We start from the raw sequence: 17366 nt of genomic DNA on the forward strand, positions 1-17366 counted from the left end.
GTGATATCCAAATTACTGCTTGGCACACCATAAATGCTACAATAAGAGTTCTTATATAATAGTCTAAATACTCAAAGGCAAGCCCAGCAAGTGTGGCTCAGTGGTTGAGCACTGACCCATGCATAACCCAGGAGGTCACATTTCCATTCCCAGTCAGGGTACATGCCCAGGTTGCGGGCTCAATCCCCAGTAGGAGGCAGTCGATTAATGATTCTCTCTCATCATTGACATTTCTATCTTTCTCTCCCTCTCCCTTCCTCTGTAATCAATACATATTTTTAAATAAATAAATAAATACTGAAAGGCAATATATCCCATCTGCAAGCTCTTGATCTGCCAATTAAACTAAAAAGTTCAAGTGTACTTTTTCTAAATGCAAGTTCTCAGATGGAGAACAAATCTGAAAATACTAGTTTGAAAGGAGGGATGAATGCTTTGAAATTAAATGTTCTCTCTGTAATCACTGATTCTACAGGGAGCACTGAATGAACAAATAATAAGTTCCATAGAGCCCACAATGATGTTAAAAGCATTTTTTATCTCACATTTCCCTTTACTTATATGGGTGTCATATAAGTACAGTACAGTAAAATAGTTAGAAGGAAAGACCCTGGCGCCAGACTGCCTCAGATCAATTCCTAGCCCTGCCACTTACTAGTTATTTGTACTTGGGAGTGGTCACTTACTAACCTCTCTGTGATTCAATCCCTCATCAGTAAAATGAGGATGATAGTATCTACCTCATAGGGTTGTTATGTGGGTTAAATGAGTTAATATATGTAAAGCACTTATTTTGCTTGGCACACCGTAAATGCTACATAAGAGTTTTATATAACTACTTATATTAAGACCACTACCACTACTATTATCACAACAGCATAGGGAGGATGGGAAATAATTTTAGTGTCACTATTTACTGAACTGTATGTACAGTTATGAATTAATTATTCATGTTATGGTGTACATTATCTATCAATTAAAATCAATGCTCAGCCAAAAAGCAAAAACACGGCAATATTTTACACATTTGCACTAAGAGTAAATATGTAAACAAACCAAAAAAACCCCCAATCAATTTTGTAAATGTTACTTTTGGTCTATAAAGATACTTATATTGTAGATGCCACAATTGGGCTCATAATTTCATTAGCTGCCTAGAAAACATTCATCCAATAAAATAGGTTAGATTTGTAGCTGACTGTCTTACATTTACCCTATTTTCCAGCTTCAATTATATATGTATTTTAAAATATATTTTTATTGATTTCAGAGAGAAAGGGAGAGAAACATCAATGATGAAAGAGAATCATGGATCAGCTGCCCCCACCCGAGATTGAGTCCACAACTCGGGCATGTGCCCTTGACCAGAATCGAACCTGGGACCCTTCAGTCCACAGGCCGACACTCTATCCACTAAGTCAAACCAGCTAGGGCTTCAATTATATTTTTCAGTGTGACTCTACCTATAGAACAGTCAGCCCTGGGTGCCAGGTAGAGCTAAAAGGACCTGTGGTATCTTTCAAAAGGCAGCAAGTCATTCTATTCCATTTCCCATTCTTCCAGAAGACACCTGAGATCTGTGTACATAGAAATTACTGGATAAAATAACTCTCTCAGCACAAATCAGAATTTGACAATATTAAGGGAACTCTGGCCTCTTTGTGAGGCCTGATAACTGAGACACTGAAAAATTATAGGTTTAAGCTACTTAGCTAATTATCAACATAACTGACATTTCAGCAAACATTCACTGAGTATCTACTATGTGCCAGGCACCCTGCAAGATGTTTGGTATGCAAAGATTAAGAAAGGATACCTGTCCTCAAGGAGTCCAGGCTAGTAAGAAACACAGATACAAATAATGTAGTACAAGGAGATAAGAGATATAAAAGTTTATGAGAGTTATTAAAGTTTGACTATACACTCTTTTCTAAATACCACAACCCCAAAACATTTAATGGTTTAGGTATCTAACTGGCTACTTACTTATAGGGAAATATACCTCTTTGTCTCACCTCTAGTGAGGGTTTATTTCCAGCCTGAAAATTTTTTGGGAAAAGGTCACAAGCCTGAAATAACTCAACTCTCCAAGCCAACAGAGGTGAAGTGCCTAGAGGGGTTAATGAAGGTGAGGGAAATCTATAAAAGACCTAGAGGAAAACCAGAAGAATCTAGAGTTGTGACTGTAAACCAGGAGTGAATCTGTCCACCAGGGGATATCTGCAATGTCTGGAAACATTTCTGGCTGTCACAACTACGGAGGTGGGGGCACTGCTGGCCTCCAATGGGTAGAGGCCAGGGATGCTACTCAACAACCTACAATGCATAGGACAACTTCCCATGCCCACATCAAAGATTTATCCAGCCCAAAACTATCAACAGCCCGAAAGTTGAAAAACCCTGATCCAAAGAAATTTCACCCTGGAAAAACTCACCAAAATTTCTATGTATACAGCCAAGATCCAACTCATGCTGTAGGGTGGCCCTAATGAGTGTGCTAATTAACAGCATCCTGGGCACTGGGCAGATCAGCGAGCTCTGTCTGAGTGCTGGCTGGCTCTGATACCCCAATACAGCCTTTTACAAGCAAGAGTACAGTCAAACCTCGTTTCTTGAACGTCTCCCATCTCGAACAATTGGGTTCTCGACCAAGTGGTTCACAGAAAAAAATGTCTCTCGGTTGTTGACCAAAACTTCAGTTTTCGACCTGACAACCTCAGCATCACAAAAAGCATCTCTCAGGCAACAAAGGAGAGAATGCTTTTGTTGCTGGCTAAATCAATGATTAGCACAATTTTAAGACATAATGTTGCTAAAGGTGTGAAAGTGCTCACAAAACAAGAATCATATGCAAATGAATAGGTAGGAAAACTGTTGTTTGGATAAACAAAAAGTAGCTAGCCAGTGATAGCATCTCAGAGGCAGTGATATATTAAAAATTCATTTAAGGCTAGCAGGGGATGGTTCTACAAAGGTAAGAAGTTTTTATTTATAGACTAAACAGTACATTAGATATGTACTGTATATAAGAAAGGTTAAAACAGAGAATCATTTGGGGGTCTGGAATGGATTAATTCAATTTATATTATTTCTAATGGGGAAAATTATTCAGTTTTAGAACAATTCACTTCTCGAACAGTCTTTCTGAACGAATTAAGTTTGAGAACCAAGGTTCCACTATAAAAGCAGCTTCCCCCCACTGTCCCCCCAGTTTGGTTCCTTCCCTCCAAGTTATCTTCCTCTTTTGACTTCATTTCCTTCCCAACCAAATTAGATCCTGAAGTCCTTCTATCACTTTCTTACCTCTATGGATTACAACTGCATTGAAACCACAATCTTGGATTATGGATCAATATAATCATAGCTGCCTACACCCACCCCCAGCTCCATTGATATCACACTCTCTGAGATCACTAATGAATCTGACTGCCAAATATAACACTTTTCCACTAAGCTCCCAAAACATGTCATGAAAAGGAAAACACAATCTGGTACTATTGAGCTCCCTCTCCTTCATAAATCCTTCTCCTTTGGGGCTTCAACTGCACTAATCTCTCTAGCTTTTCCTCCTATCTCACTAGCCCTTCCTGATTCCTTTACTGAGGCCAGCCACTGCTCAATTAGCAATGTCTGTCATGGGAACAATATGCATTAACTGGTGCCCTATGGGCAGTAACACAATCTCATATGAAGTAACCTTAGCCATCATTCTCTTATCAATTTTACTTATAAACAGCTCCTTTACATTATCAACATTGATCGCTACTCAAGAATATATTTGACTAATTTTTAGGGCATCTACCTGCCATTTCTATACTATAAACTTTCTCTGGGTGACATTCATGGCTTCTACTTGTGCTCATAATTCCCCAAATCCATATTTGCAACCTAGTTCTCTCTCATGTTGCCATGCCAGGCCTGGATATTTAACTGCTTAATGAACATCCCCATCATCAATGAGAGGCATATAATATAGTGAAGTGGTTAACAGTAAGGACTCAAGAACCAGGTTTCCTGGATTTAAGTTCTGGCTAAACCACTTACTAGCTATGGAAACTTGGTCAATGTAACTTATTTAATCTCTGTGCCTCAGATTTCTTATTTACAGAGTGAGGATAATCTTAAATATAACCTCAAAAGGTAACTGTGAAAATTAAATAATTAATACATGCAAAGCATATGGTATAGGGCAGCCGTGGGCAAACTACGGCCCACGGGCCGGATCCGGCCCATTTGAAATGAATAAAACTAAAAAAAAAAAAGACCATACCCTTTTATGTAATGATGTTTACTTTGAATTTATATTAGTTCACACAAACACTCCATCCATGCTTTTGTTCCGGCCCTCTGGTCCAGTTTAAGAACCCATTGTGGCCCTCGAGTCAAAAAGTTTGTCCACCCCTGATATAGGGCCTGCCCTATAAGAAACAGTCAATTGCCGAACCGGTTTGGCTCAGTGGCTAGAGCGTCTGCCTGCGGACTCAAGGGTCCCAGGTTCGATTCCGGTCAAGGGCATGTACCTTGGTTGCGGGCACATCCCCACTGGGGGGCGTGCAGGAGGCAGCTGATCCATCTCTCTCATGGATGTTTCTAACTCTCTATCCCTCTCCCTTCTTCTCTGTAAAAAATCAATAAAAAATATATTAAAAAAAAAAAAGAAACAGTCAATAAATGTTAGCTAGCTAGCACCATCATCATCATCATCATCACTCCAAACAGGCACCTGAAACCTGATATGCCCAAAATTGAATTCCTTACCTTCCCAGCCATACTTGAGTGAACCACCCAGATCCCTGGTCGGCAAACTGCGGCTCGAGAGCCACATGCGGTTCTTTGGCCCCTTGAGTGTAGCTCTTCCACAAAATACCACGTGCGGGCACGCGTACAGTGCAATTGAAACTTCGTGGCCCATGCACAGAAGTCGGATTTCGGCCTGGGCGAGTCTATTCTGAAGAAGTACTGTTGCTATCTGGCTCTGTTGACTAATGAGTTTGCCGACCACTGACCTAGATAATCAAACTAAATACTCTGAAGTGATCCTAGTATCTGTCTCCCTCATCCCAGTTCCAATCTGTCTCAACTTCTACCTATACTAGTTCCTAAAATTATCTCAAAGTTTATCACATCACCATTACCACATTTCCCACTGCCATTAAATCAATTGAAGGCTTCATGATTTCTCAACTAGACTATCCTATTAGCTTCCTCATTGATCTTCTTACCTTTAGAGTATAACCGCTCAAATTTATGTCCACCACAGCCTGATCTCAACCAGCCCCACACTCTTTAGCATTACTTCCCAACGAAAGCCTGCCTTGAGATGACTCCCCAGCTGTACTTGCCCTCTGTCTGCCATAGTAGCCTGCATTTACCTCTATCACAGAACTTATTGTACAAAACTTTAAAATATTTCTATCTCCCCCACTCGACTACAAGCTCTGAATGAAGAAATGGTGTACTTTATCTCTAGCCTCAGCACAGAGCCTCATACATAGAATATACTCAACGAATACTGGGTACAGATTGCTAGATCCTATGCTGAGTTTCACATCCTATGAAGTTACATTGCCCTCGTTTTATCAATGAGGAAATAGAAATTAGACACATTAGGTAACCTGCCCAAATTCACACAGCTAGTTAGTGGCAAAGGCAAACTATGAATCGATTTTACAGTCAGTGTTCTTTTTCCACTATATTACTTCTCTCTGTTCTGTACAAATCAGCTTGTGACTTTGGGAAGTCAACTTTCTCTCCTGAAACCTCAAGGTCCTCACATCTAACATCCCTTCTAATAGTCCAAGCTTCAGAAAAAAAAGTTTTGGCAAAGGAGGGTAAAAGAAACAATTATTTGTTTAAAGGATGTTGGCGCTTCCCAGAAAGTTGATTTTCCTTTTTGATTAAAGGAATTTGAATTTGATTATTCAACTGAAGAGAAATTAAAGAGTAGGGAAAAGGTCAGTGTCTTGGCTTTTATTTCTTAATAAAAGGATGAGTTTTGTAAAAATTTACACTTTATGATGTTAGAATGAATTAGCTGCAGGAACATCATGGCAAGCAACTACTCCTTTTTAGCTTTGTTTGGCAAAAATTCAACTGCAGACCTGCTGAATATATCAGACGGATTAAGATGCTCAATAAGTGGGAGAACCTGTACCTGACTTGTTCAGTCAGTCTGGTGAGAGGAGTGGTTTGGAATTTATAGTGCAGATCATGGCCTGTATTCTTCCTATGCCTGTCTCTAAGGGGAAAGGGACTACAATAATAATATAAGGCCATGCTTCTCAAACTGAGAAGTGCATACATAAGATTTATGTGATGCATTCTTCCAGAGCATCAATCTTACCAAGTGGTAAAAGGAATTTGCAACATTTTTACATCTAAATAAGATGTAGGGCAGAGAATGCAAAATTGGCACATTTTTCAGAAATTCAGAAATCATCCATCTAGTCCAGTGATGGCGAACCTATGACACGCGTGACACGCGAACTCATTTTTTGGGTTGATTTTTCTTTGTTAAATGGTATTTAAATATATAAAATAAATATAAAAATATACATCTTTGTTTTACCATGGTTGCAAATATCAAAAAATTTATATATGTGACACGGCACCAGAGTTAAGTTAGGGTTTTTCAAAATGCTGACACACCGAGCTCAAAAGGTTCGCCATCACTAATCTAGTCCAATCCCCTGAAATTTTATACTTGATAATACTAAAGCTGAGAGGGCTCCCCTGTCCATATAATTGACTGGTAGTAGAGACAGGACTAAAGCCTGGATGCTCTCCCTATAATACAAACTGTTGCAGCGGCCTCATACTAACAGAATTTATACCTCTTTTACTCTGGTCTATTTGCTCACTTGAAGTACTGAATTCCTACTAAAATGAAATTAAATTCCAGCGACTGAGAATACAGTTATCATACCCTGGACCCCTTTCAAGGTTCTCAAGAGTTAGTATGACAAAAGGCAAAACAAACACAAACTCATAGTCACAGACAACAGTAAGGTGGTTACTGGAGGGAAGGAGGGTGAGGGTGGTGTAGTAAAGGGTAAAGGGGGTCAAATACACAGTGACAGAAGAAGGTCTGAGTGTCTGAGGTACAGATTGCTAGATCCTATGCTAAGGATAACAATATACAGATGATGTATCATACAACTGTACACTTGAAACCTTTATAATTTTATTAACCAATGTTACCCAATAAGTTTAATAAAAAAGAGTAAATGTAATAGAAAGATGGAAATATTCAATAGACAATGCTATGTGTCCAATGAATGAATAAATAAGTAGAACAAATCAATGTTTCTGTTTCTCTCTCTTTCTCCCCCCTTCCTCTATCTAAAAATAAAAATTTTTTAAAATTTTAAATAATAATAATGTTTCTATTCTATGGCCATCTTTACAGCCTCATGATTGCCCATTTTTTTTTAATCTCAGTTATATGTTGAAGGATTGCCCATTTTTGATGGTTTCAGTGATATTTTATCTTATGATACCTGTGATAGAGTATAATAGCTGAAGTGCTCCATTATTTGGAGGTCTACATCTAAGTTAGGGAGAGGCAGTAGAGTATAATGAAGGCAGAATGCCTGGGTTCAAATTCTGGCTCTACTATCCAACTATAGCCATTATCTGGCAAGTTATTTAAGTATCTAATTTTTCTTTGCCTCAAGTTTTCTCACCTATAATCTTCACTGGGTTACTCTGAGACTTAAGGCTTTTAGAATAGTGTCAAGCAGATGGTAAGCACTATATGAGTGCCTGATATTATCTATATTTAATCGGTGGAGGCTAACCAAGATTTTCCTTGGCTCTTTGTATTGAGACCCCTGCCTAGGGTTTAAAAGAGAACCACAAAATACCAGAGCTGAAAGGAGCTTTAGACACAGTGACAGACAAACAGCATATGGCCCACAAAGCCTAAATTATTTACTACCTGGACCTTAACAGAAAGTCTGCCCATCCCTGGACTAATCCAATCAGTTTCCCCTATCTAAGATATCCGAAGAGGGAACTAAAGCCCAGAGAGGGTAACCTGTCCACAGTTATATATTCAGTGAGTTAGTGGGAAAGCTGGACTAAAACCTAGTAAATAATAAAGATTAACTATATTGCCGAAACCGGTTTGGCTCGGTGGATAGAGCGTCGGCCTGCGGACTGAAGGGTCCCGGGTTCGATTCTGGTCAAGGGCATGTACCTGGGTTGCGGGCACATCCCCAGTGGGGGATGTGCAGGAGGCAGCTGATCGATGTTTCTCTCTCATCGATGTTTCTGACTCTCTATCTCTCTCCCTTCCTCTCTGTAAAAAATCAATAAAATATATTTAAAAAAATAAAATAAAATACAATTTAAAAAAAAAAAAGATTAACTATAAATTAGGAAAAATACTGGCAGCTGAAGAGTTAAATAAATCATCTATTTCTAATGGATATTTACTGAATATTATAAGCCTTGGCATCAGTGTGTGTGTGTGTGTGTGTGTGTGTGTGTCTGTGTGTATAATTTTATTTTTGCATCAGTGTTTTTTAATGCTCTCCAGGTGAATCCAATGTGCAGCTGGAGGCGAGAACCACTGTGACAAGTATTGTGCTATGCAACAAGATATAAACTAATCACCTTCCCCCCTCAAAAAAAAAATCAAGGAAACTGACTGGGTAGTTAACCAAAGGTACCCATACCTATAGAATCCCATATTTCACCTGCAATTACCTAGACGTTTGTGTAAGGAACTCCACAAAGAAGAGCAACAGGAATGCACAGTGAAGACAAAGAGGCCCTGGGTATATCTTCATTTACACTAGAGAATCAACATCATTTTTTATTTACATCTGTACGTTCCAACAGTTAAATGAATTATAAATTTCAGACAAGAACTCTTTCTGAAAGAATGTTAAAATAACTTGTACTCCTAAAAACTGGACAAGAATATACTAATTTAAAACTTTTATATGGCAAAAAGGATCATAAAAGTCAAAAGACAAGTGACCAACTAAAAAAATACTTCTGATACATGAGATTATACAAAGGGTTATTACTTGCAATACACAAAAAGCTCTTCCAAATCAATAAATACAAGAATAAAAACGATTATATAGAAGTGGACACAACAGGAATGAACAGGAAATTCAAAACATAAAAAACACAAATGGTCAATGTACCCTTAAAAAAAAACAATTAACCTAAGAAATGAAACCCATTTCTTGTTTACCAGACTGACAATGAAAGAGACAGGTAATCCACAAATTGCAAGGGTGAGGGGAAACAGACATACAGCTGGTTGAAACCTTTTTTAAAGCAGTCTGGCAATATGTATCAAAATATAATGTGTGCATCTCAACAAAAAACAACAACCCAGTTTAAAAACGAGCAAAGGACCTAGTCTCCAAATATACATATGGCCAACAAACACATGAAAAGATGCCCAACATCATTAGTCATTAAGGAAATGGAAATGAAAACCACAATGAGACACCACTTTCACACCCAATAGGATGGTTATAATTTTTTTTAAAGGAAAATAAGTGTTGGAAAAGATGTGGAGAAATTGGTATCTTCATAGATTGCTGGTGGGGATGTAAAATGGTGTAGCCACTGTGTAAAAAGAGTTTGGCAGTTTCTCAAAAAGTTAAACATAGAATTACCATATGACCCAGCAATTCCATTCGTAGGCATAGGCCAAAAATAACTGAAAAGAAATACATGTACACATGTATACATGTACACATATTCACAGCAGCACTATGCACAACAGCCTAAAGGTGTTAATCTCCATCATTAGATGGACAAATTGTGTTCTATATACAATGACATATTCAACCATAAAAAGGAATGAAGTACAAATAACTACAAGTGAAGAAGCCAGATGAAAGGTTGTATATTGTATGATCCCATTTATATTAAATATCCAAAATAGGTAAAAACAAAAAACAAAAACAAACAAACAAAACAAACCAGAAAGCAGATTGGTGGTTGTTAGGGGCTGAAGAGAAAGGGGAATAGGGAGTAACTGCTTAATAGCTACAGGGTTTTCTTTTGGGGTGATGGACACATTTTGGAACTAGATAGAGGTAGTGGTTGTACAACATTGTGGATGCACTAAATACCACTGAATTGTTCATTTTAAAATGGTTAGTTATGTAGAGCACTTCTAGCACCAGGTAGATGGTAACCATAAAGCTCAACCCTTTGGTCACCTCGGACCGCACCAAAAACTGCAAACACGCTTCAATGTCCCCTCACACATGCACTAGGAGATGATCATGTTGTCCCCGCTCTCCAAGGAGCTGCGGCAGAAGTACAACGTCTGCTCCTTGCCCATCCACAAGGATGAGGAGGTCCAGGTGGTTTGAGGACACTACAAAGGTCAGCCTGTAGTAAGGGTGTACAGAAAGAAACAGGTCATCTACATCGAGCGGGTGCAGCGTGAGAAGGCTAACAACACACTGTCCACATGGGTATTCATCTGAGCAAGGTGGCTATCACCAGGCTAAAACTGGACAAAAATCAGGAAAAAATTCTTGAACGCAAAGCCAAATCTCGACAAATTGGAAAAGAGAAAGGCAAATATAAGGAAGAACTCATTTAGAAAATGCAGGAATAAATGTAACCTGTTGTACAACCAGTTTAGCTGTAGATTTTTAGCCTGGTGTATATTCCTTTGAGACTTTTCAAGATGTCTCTAGAATATTTCATTTCCTTCCTGTTCTGTTATTGATATGTACCTCTGTAAACCTACTGTTGCTGTTTTAATTTTATGAATAAAAATTGGAAAAGTTGAATTCCTAAAAAATAAAAAAGTTAACCCTGGCCTGTGTGCCCAGTGATTAGAGCATTAACCTGCGTACCAGAGTCAAGGTTCAATTCCCAGGCAAAGGCACATATCTGGGTTGCAGACTGGATCCCAAGTACAGGAGGCAACCAATTGATGTGTCTCTCTCACATCAATGTTTTTCTCTCTCACATCGATGTTTCTCTCTTTCCCCTTCCACTCTATCTAAAATCAATGGAAAAATATCCTCAGGTGAGGATTAACCAAAAAGGAAAAAAAAGTATACCCTCTAATAAATGCCTTAGAAAAGTGGAAGAAGAAAAATAATGTATACATCCTCTCATCCTATGAATTTACCCTGAAGAGAATCATACAAAAAGATGTATGTGCAAAGATGTTCATCTTAGCATCATTTATTACAGCAAAAAACAGAAGAACCCTCTAAATGTCCTTCAGTAGAAATCTGGTTACATGAATTATGATACACCTGAATTCTACACAAAAATTAAAACAATAATGTAGACAGAGAGCTTTGCTATCCAATTTCAAGACTTATTATAAAGCTATAGTAATCAAGAAAATGTGATATTGGCAAAAGAACAGACATAGGTCAATGGAACAGAATAGAAATAGCCCCACACAAATACAGTCAATCGGTTTTTAACAAAGGTGCAAAGGTAATTCAATGGAAAAAGGATAGTCTTTCAAAAACAGTGCTGGTATGCCCTGGCCAAGTAGCTCAGTTGGTTAGAGAATCATCCTAATTGACCAAAGTTGTGGGTTCGATCTAAGTGTTCCCTGAATGGCAAAATTAACCCAGATTGAGACCACTGATGTAGACTTGTATACATTAATACATAAAGATATCTATAACATACTGCTAAGAGGGGGAAAAATAAACAAGACACAGAACAGCATGAAATATATGCATCAATTTACATAAAAACACATACACATGGACAAAACTTAGGGAAATTATGCTAAGTGAAATAAGCCAGTCACAAAAGACACAAATACTGTATCATTCCACTTACATGAAGTACTTAAGAGTAGTCAAAATCATAGACACAGAAAGTTGTATGGTGGTTGCCAAGGGCTGGAAGAAAGGAAAATGGAGCATTACCCTATATAATAAAAGGCTAACATGGAAACAGACCGAATGGCGGAACAACCAAACAACCGCTCTCTATGACTTGCGCTGACCACCAGGGGGCCCGCGCGGAACATGGCGGGCATCGGCCACGGCAGGATAGTGGAGCAGGTGAGCGAGGGCGCCAGACCAAGCGGGGCGCCGATCACTGTCATCAGGATCAGCCTCTGGTGGTTATGGAAAATTCTTTGCTCCCGCAGGCCGAGGTCCCACCCGGGCGCTCGCACCTGCTGCCAGCATCAACCCCGCTCACACCCGCACCCACTGCCAGCACCCAGCGCCAGGTCCCGATGGCTCAGCTCCATCAGCAGGTGCGAGAGGTGGCTCCCGATTGCCCCTGAGGGCTTCTCCACCTCCCCCGCTCCTGAGGGGCGATAAGGGTAGCAGCCACCGCTCACACCCGCTGCTGGCACAGTCCGCGAGAGTGAGCAGGGCTGGCCTCATCAGAGCATGGGAGCAGTGGCGGCGGGAGTGGGGCTTCCGGCAGAGAGGAGATCAGGGGCCACGGCAGGAGGGGCCGGGCGGGGGCGCGGAGGATGGGCCGAGACCCATCCCTGTGCCCACTGCAGCCTCGCAGCCCACAGTTCCTTTCAAGGTGCACGAATTCATGCACTAGGCCCCTAGTTGTTTAATAAGTATAGAGTTTCAGTTTTACAACATGAAAAAAGTTATGAAGATGGATGGTGGAGATGGTTACACAACATTATGAATGCATTTAATACCATTGACCTGTACACTTAAAAATAGTAAGAGGGTAAATTTTATGTGTATATTTCAATTAAAAATTAGGGGAAAAAACACACATACACATGTGCATATAAATACATAGATAAATGTCTGGAAGGATGTGCATCAAAATATTAAAATGATTATCTCTGGATGCAAAGACATAGTGATATTTCCTTTGTACTTTTTAGTGTTATCTGGATTTTTTCCCAATAAGCATGTATCCTTTTTTCCAAACATAAAAAAGGCTTTTGTGCCCAGTTGTTGAGGCTCAGTGGTTGAGTATCGACCTATAAACCAGGAAGTCACCGTTAGATTCCCAGTCAGGGCACATGCCCAGGTTGCAGACTCGATCCCCAGTGTGGGACATGCAGGAGGCAGCAGATTGATGGTTCTCTCTCATCATTGACGTTTTTATCCCTCTCTCCATCGCCCTTCCTCTCTGAACTCAATAAAAATATTTTTAAAGGCTTTTGTTCTCTATCATTTTGTTTCAAAATGCTCCCATTTCAATAACCAAAATCCTATTAGTCTGTCTCCAAAATGACAAAATGGTTACCTACTATCCTTAGCCACAACCCAACTCCAGCCTCTTTCACACCCAGGCTAACATAACTGAATCCTAAACTGTTCATCTCTCCACCCAGCCAGTGGAGTTACCTTATGACACAGATTTACTATCACTTCCCTATTTAAAACCCAAAATTCCATAGCATGCTTTCAATGGCCTCTAAAATTTGTTCTAAGAGTCTATATTTTTAGTTTGACCTCCTACAGCTGTCTCTCAAGTATCCTAGATGCCAGATAGTTGCTGGTCACTCCTTGAAAACATACCATGCATTTTTTTTACTCTTTTTACTTTGCTCATGCTGTTCTTTTGTCAAGAGTATTCTTCTCCCGCCCTGGCTGGTTTGGCTCAGTGGATGGGGCACTGGCCTGGGAACTGACAGGTCCTGGGCTCGATCTCCGGCCCCAGTCGAGCATGTGCGTAAGGCAACCAATTGATGTGTCTCTCTCACATTAATGTTTCTCTCTGCTCTCCCCCTCCCTAACACCCTCTCTAAAATGGAAAGATATCCTTGGGTGAGGATTAACCAAAAAAAAAAGAGAGAGAGAGAGAGAGAATATTCTTCTTCCTTCTCTGCCTGATGAAATGTATACCGTGGGATAAAGGAAAAGAATGGGATGAAGGACAAATGGATAAACAAATAGGAGGAGGTGGAGAAGAAAACATAGAATAGCATGGAGATGACAGTTCAAGATAGCAATTTTTGGTAGGGATGAGATTATTATAGTGCCTACCTCATAAGGTTATGGTGAGAATATTAAATGAGATAATATATGTCAAACTTTTAGAACAGTGTCTGTTATCTATAATAATCTATAATAATAAAAGCATAATATGATAATTAGACCAGATGTCCTTCCAGACGAAGCCACGGTGGGGGCCGACGCAGCTGCTGCGGCAGCAGGGGACTTTGCACAACTTACGTGCATCGGGCCTGTAGTGTGTGTGTGTGTGTGTGTGTGTGTGTGTATATATATTACTGCTATTTTCAGTATTGTTATTATTATTCATGATACGGTGCTAAGAGCTTGAACTCCTGCTGCCACAATGAGAAGGGAGCAGTGGTGAGGCTCCAGCAGGGCTCCAAAGGTAACCAAAGAGACAAACGGGGCACTGGTCTGATTCAAATTTATTCAACAAACTACACGCAAAACCAAAACCAATTAGATTAAGCCATACTAGAGTACATACAGAGCATGTAGGTGAATTCCTATACACCTCAAATAACTTTTACTCCTCAAACATATATCCTTTTTAGAAGTGGAGCTGTTTCAAGTGAAACATGAGGACAGCACTCATGCTCACAAATATGAATCTGCAAGTCTTATCTATGCTCCCCAATAGTTTTCCATTTGGCCAGGAGTCATTTCTCCTTCCTTACATAACACAGGAAGTTTGACTACAAAGTTCTTCTCATAGCTGCAAAAAAAAGTGAATATATATGTAAAAACCACCCACACTTAATACTGTAGCAAAGGAAAATTAAATTCACTCACAATAGAGGTGAGTCAAGAAACCTTAGAAACTCATCCTATATAATAAAGAGGTAATATGCAAAGTGACCATCACTCCAACACACAAGATGGCCACCACCATGTGATCAAAGATGGCCTGCAGGGGAGGGCAGTTGGGGGCGACCAGACCTGCAGGGGAGGACAGTTAGGGGCGACCAGGCCAGCAGGGGAGGACAGTTAGGGGCGACCAGGCCTGCAGGAGAGGGAAGTTGGGGGTGACCAGGCCAGCAGGGGAGGGCAGTTAGGGGCGACCAGGCCAGCAGGGGAGGGCAGTTGGGGGCAACCAGGCCTGCAGGGGAGGGCAGTTAGGGGCAACCAGGCCGGCAGGAGAGGGCAGTTGGGGGGGACCAGGCCGGCAGGGGAGGGCAGTTAGGGGTGACCGGGCTGGCAGGGGAGTGGTTAGGGGGTGATCAGGCTGGCAGGCAGGCAAACGGTTGGGAGCCAGCAGTCCTGGATTGTGAGAGGGATGTCCCAGATTGGAGAGGGTGCAGACTGGGCTGACACACACACACACACACACACACACACACACACACACACACACACGCATGAATTTCGTGCACTGGGCCTCTAGTACATACATAATTTTAGATGAGTCAAAAATTTGAGATTACCTTCTTTGCCTCTTATCAGGCTCAGTCCTATTAAAAGATTGCTCCAGATAGCCCCCATCTCTTCTGGTTACCAGGTTTTCATGACTTTTATTTCATATCCTAGTAATAAGCCACTGTGATCCACTATCCCATCTCTCCTTCATATCCCTCCCCCATGCATCCCAGACCTCCCTTGAGCACTATCAGACAGTAGGCCTTTAGTTAAAAAAAAAAAAAAAGCAAAACACTGCTCCTAAATTATGTCCCAAAGCAGACAAAAAGAACGTAGAACTCCACATCTATTAAATGGCACATAGCCTGCTTACTAGTCAGACTGCCAAAAATCATTTGCTTCTCCTCTTGTAGGTTTAGACAAACACAAAGGGAACTATGCTCCTATGTATGACTACTACTTCTCCACAGGACTTGAAGGACTAAGGCATTAGAGATACTTCCTCTCTATAAACCCAAATAGAACACTGTTTATTTTCTCTTGGCATACAGTTAGTGGTCTGTATTTCCAGACAGTCATTGTACATCTTTTGGCAAGTGCCTTCAAGTTTCTCAGTACAATGTTTCATCCAGTCACTGAAGGCGATGCATTGTACCTTGAATTTACATGCCAAGAAAAGACAGACTGAAAAGAAGACCTTCAGTATCACCTTCCTGCAATATATGAGACACTACAGGAGTTAGAAAGCCCAGATCCAATTCCCAGGTGTGCAAGTGTCTTGCAGTATGATCTCCAGTCTGCTCTTTAATCTTTCTGTACTTCAGTTTTTCCATCCTGGAAAACAGGGATTGTATTACCTTCCCCTCCCTGAATTTAGACTCTTACTGCTGACTGAGAATATTTATGTTTCTATAATTTGTGAAACTGGGGTTTGGAAAACTCAGAAAATTAAGCACAAATGTCATTTCTCACTTTTGTCAGATCTACCATGCAGAATCCACAGAAAGTGGATTTAGCAGGAGTCTCTAAATAAGTAATCCCTCAGAGAGCAGTTCTGACTTCCCACTCAACAAGTAACACACATGAGAATGGGAGGCAAGAGGCCAGGGAGGACCTTCAGATGCTACATGGCTAGCTACAGAAGCAAGTCATTACACATCAGGCTCCATTACAGTATTATCACCCTAGACATGCTATCCTTAACACTCCATTGTAGTTTTACCTCAAAGAAACGACCTCAATATTTAAAGCACTTACTTAATTCAATGTTTACCAAAAACAAGCACTTTCCCTGGATGGTAACTGCCCTGGTAAGGGTTGCCTTGGGGTGACCCTACAATTAAGGCAGGACAAAGGGATGACACCCCAAGTATGAGGTGCAAGACAATTTAAGATTTAAGGCAGTATTTTACAGTCCCTTTTGAGTTACTAGTACACTTTTTTAAAAACTGTTAAATGACTTTTTTAAATTAAGTTTTATTGTCGAAAGTATTCCATATGTCCCCTTCTTCCCCATTGACCCCATCTAGCCTGTCCCCAGGCCTTCACTACCTATGGTCTGACTAGTACACTTCTGAAATACAAAATTCTGGACAGGATTCCAAAAAATTATTAAAATGCAAATGTTGGTTTTTAAAAAGATAAACTTGGACCCTAGCCAGTGTGGCTTGGCTGATTGGGCGTCGTCCTGTGTACTAAAGGGTTGCCAGTTCGATTCCAGGGTGCGCAGGAAGCATCCAATTGATGTTTAGCTCTCACATCAATGTTCTCTCTCTCTCTCTCTCTCTCTCTCTCTCTCTCTCTCTCTCTCTCTCGTCTACCATACTCTGGTCTGAAAAAAAAAAAAAATCAATAAAAAATAATTTTAAAATAATTTTTTTAGCCCTCAGCTTTGGACTGAAGGGTTCTAGAGTGTCAGCTTTGGACTGAAGGGTCCCGGGTTCAATTCCAGTCAAGGGCATGTACCTTGGTTGCGGGCACATTCCCAGTAGGGGGTGCGTAGGAGGCAGCTGATCGATTTTTCTAACTCTCTATTCCTCTCCCTTCCTCTCTGTAAAAAATCAATAAAATATATTAAAAGAAAAAAGAATA

General features: G+C 40.4%; 1 protein-coding gene and 1 pseudogene across 4 annotated transcripts in view; one reads left to right on the forward strand and one right to left on the reverse strand.

The window, feature by feature from the left end:
- The window catches only part of TRIT1 (tRNA isopentenyltransferase 1), a 42332-nt gene that overhangs the window by 21936 nt on the left and 3030 nt on the right, over window positions 1–17366 (reverse strand). The window contains exon 1 of one of the 4 annotated variants that reach the window (XM_006098132.3): window positions 11806–11864. The exons of the other annotated variants lie outside the window; for them this stretch is intronic. The gene's annotated coding sequence lies outside the window, so the exon portion shown is untranslated. Of the gene's footprint in view, window positions 1–11805; window positions 11865–17366 lie in introns of those variants that run through there. 4 annotated transcript variants of the gene reach the window in all.
- Window positions 9661–10603, forward strand: LOC102437915 (annotated as a pseudogene).

This window comes from Myotis lucifugus, unplaced genomic scaffold (genome assembly GCF_000147115.1).
Source record: "Myotis lucifugus unplaced genomic scaffold, Myoluc2.0 scaffold_222, whole genome shotgun sequence".
In the NCBI taxonomy this organism is placed as follows: domain Eukaryota; kingdom Metazoa; phylum Chordata; class Mammalia; order Chiroptera; family Vespertilionidae; genus Myotis; species Myotis lucifugus.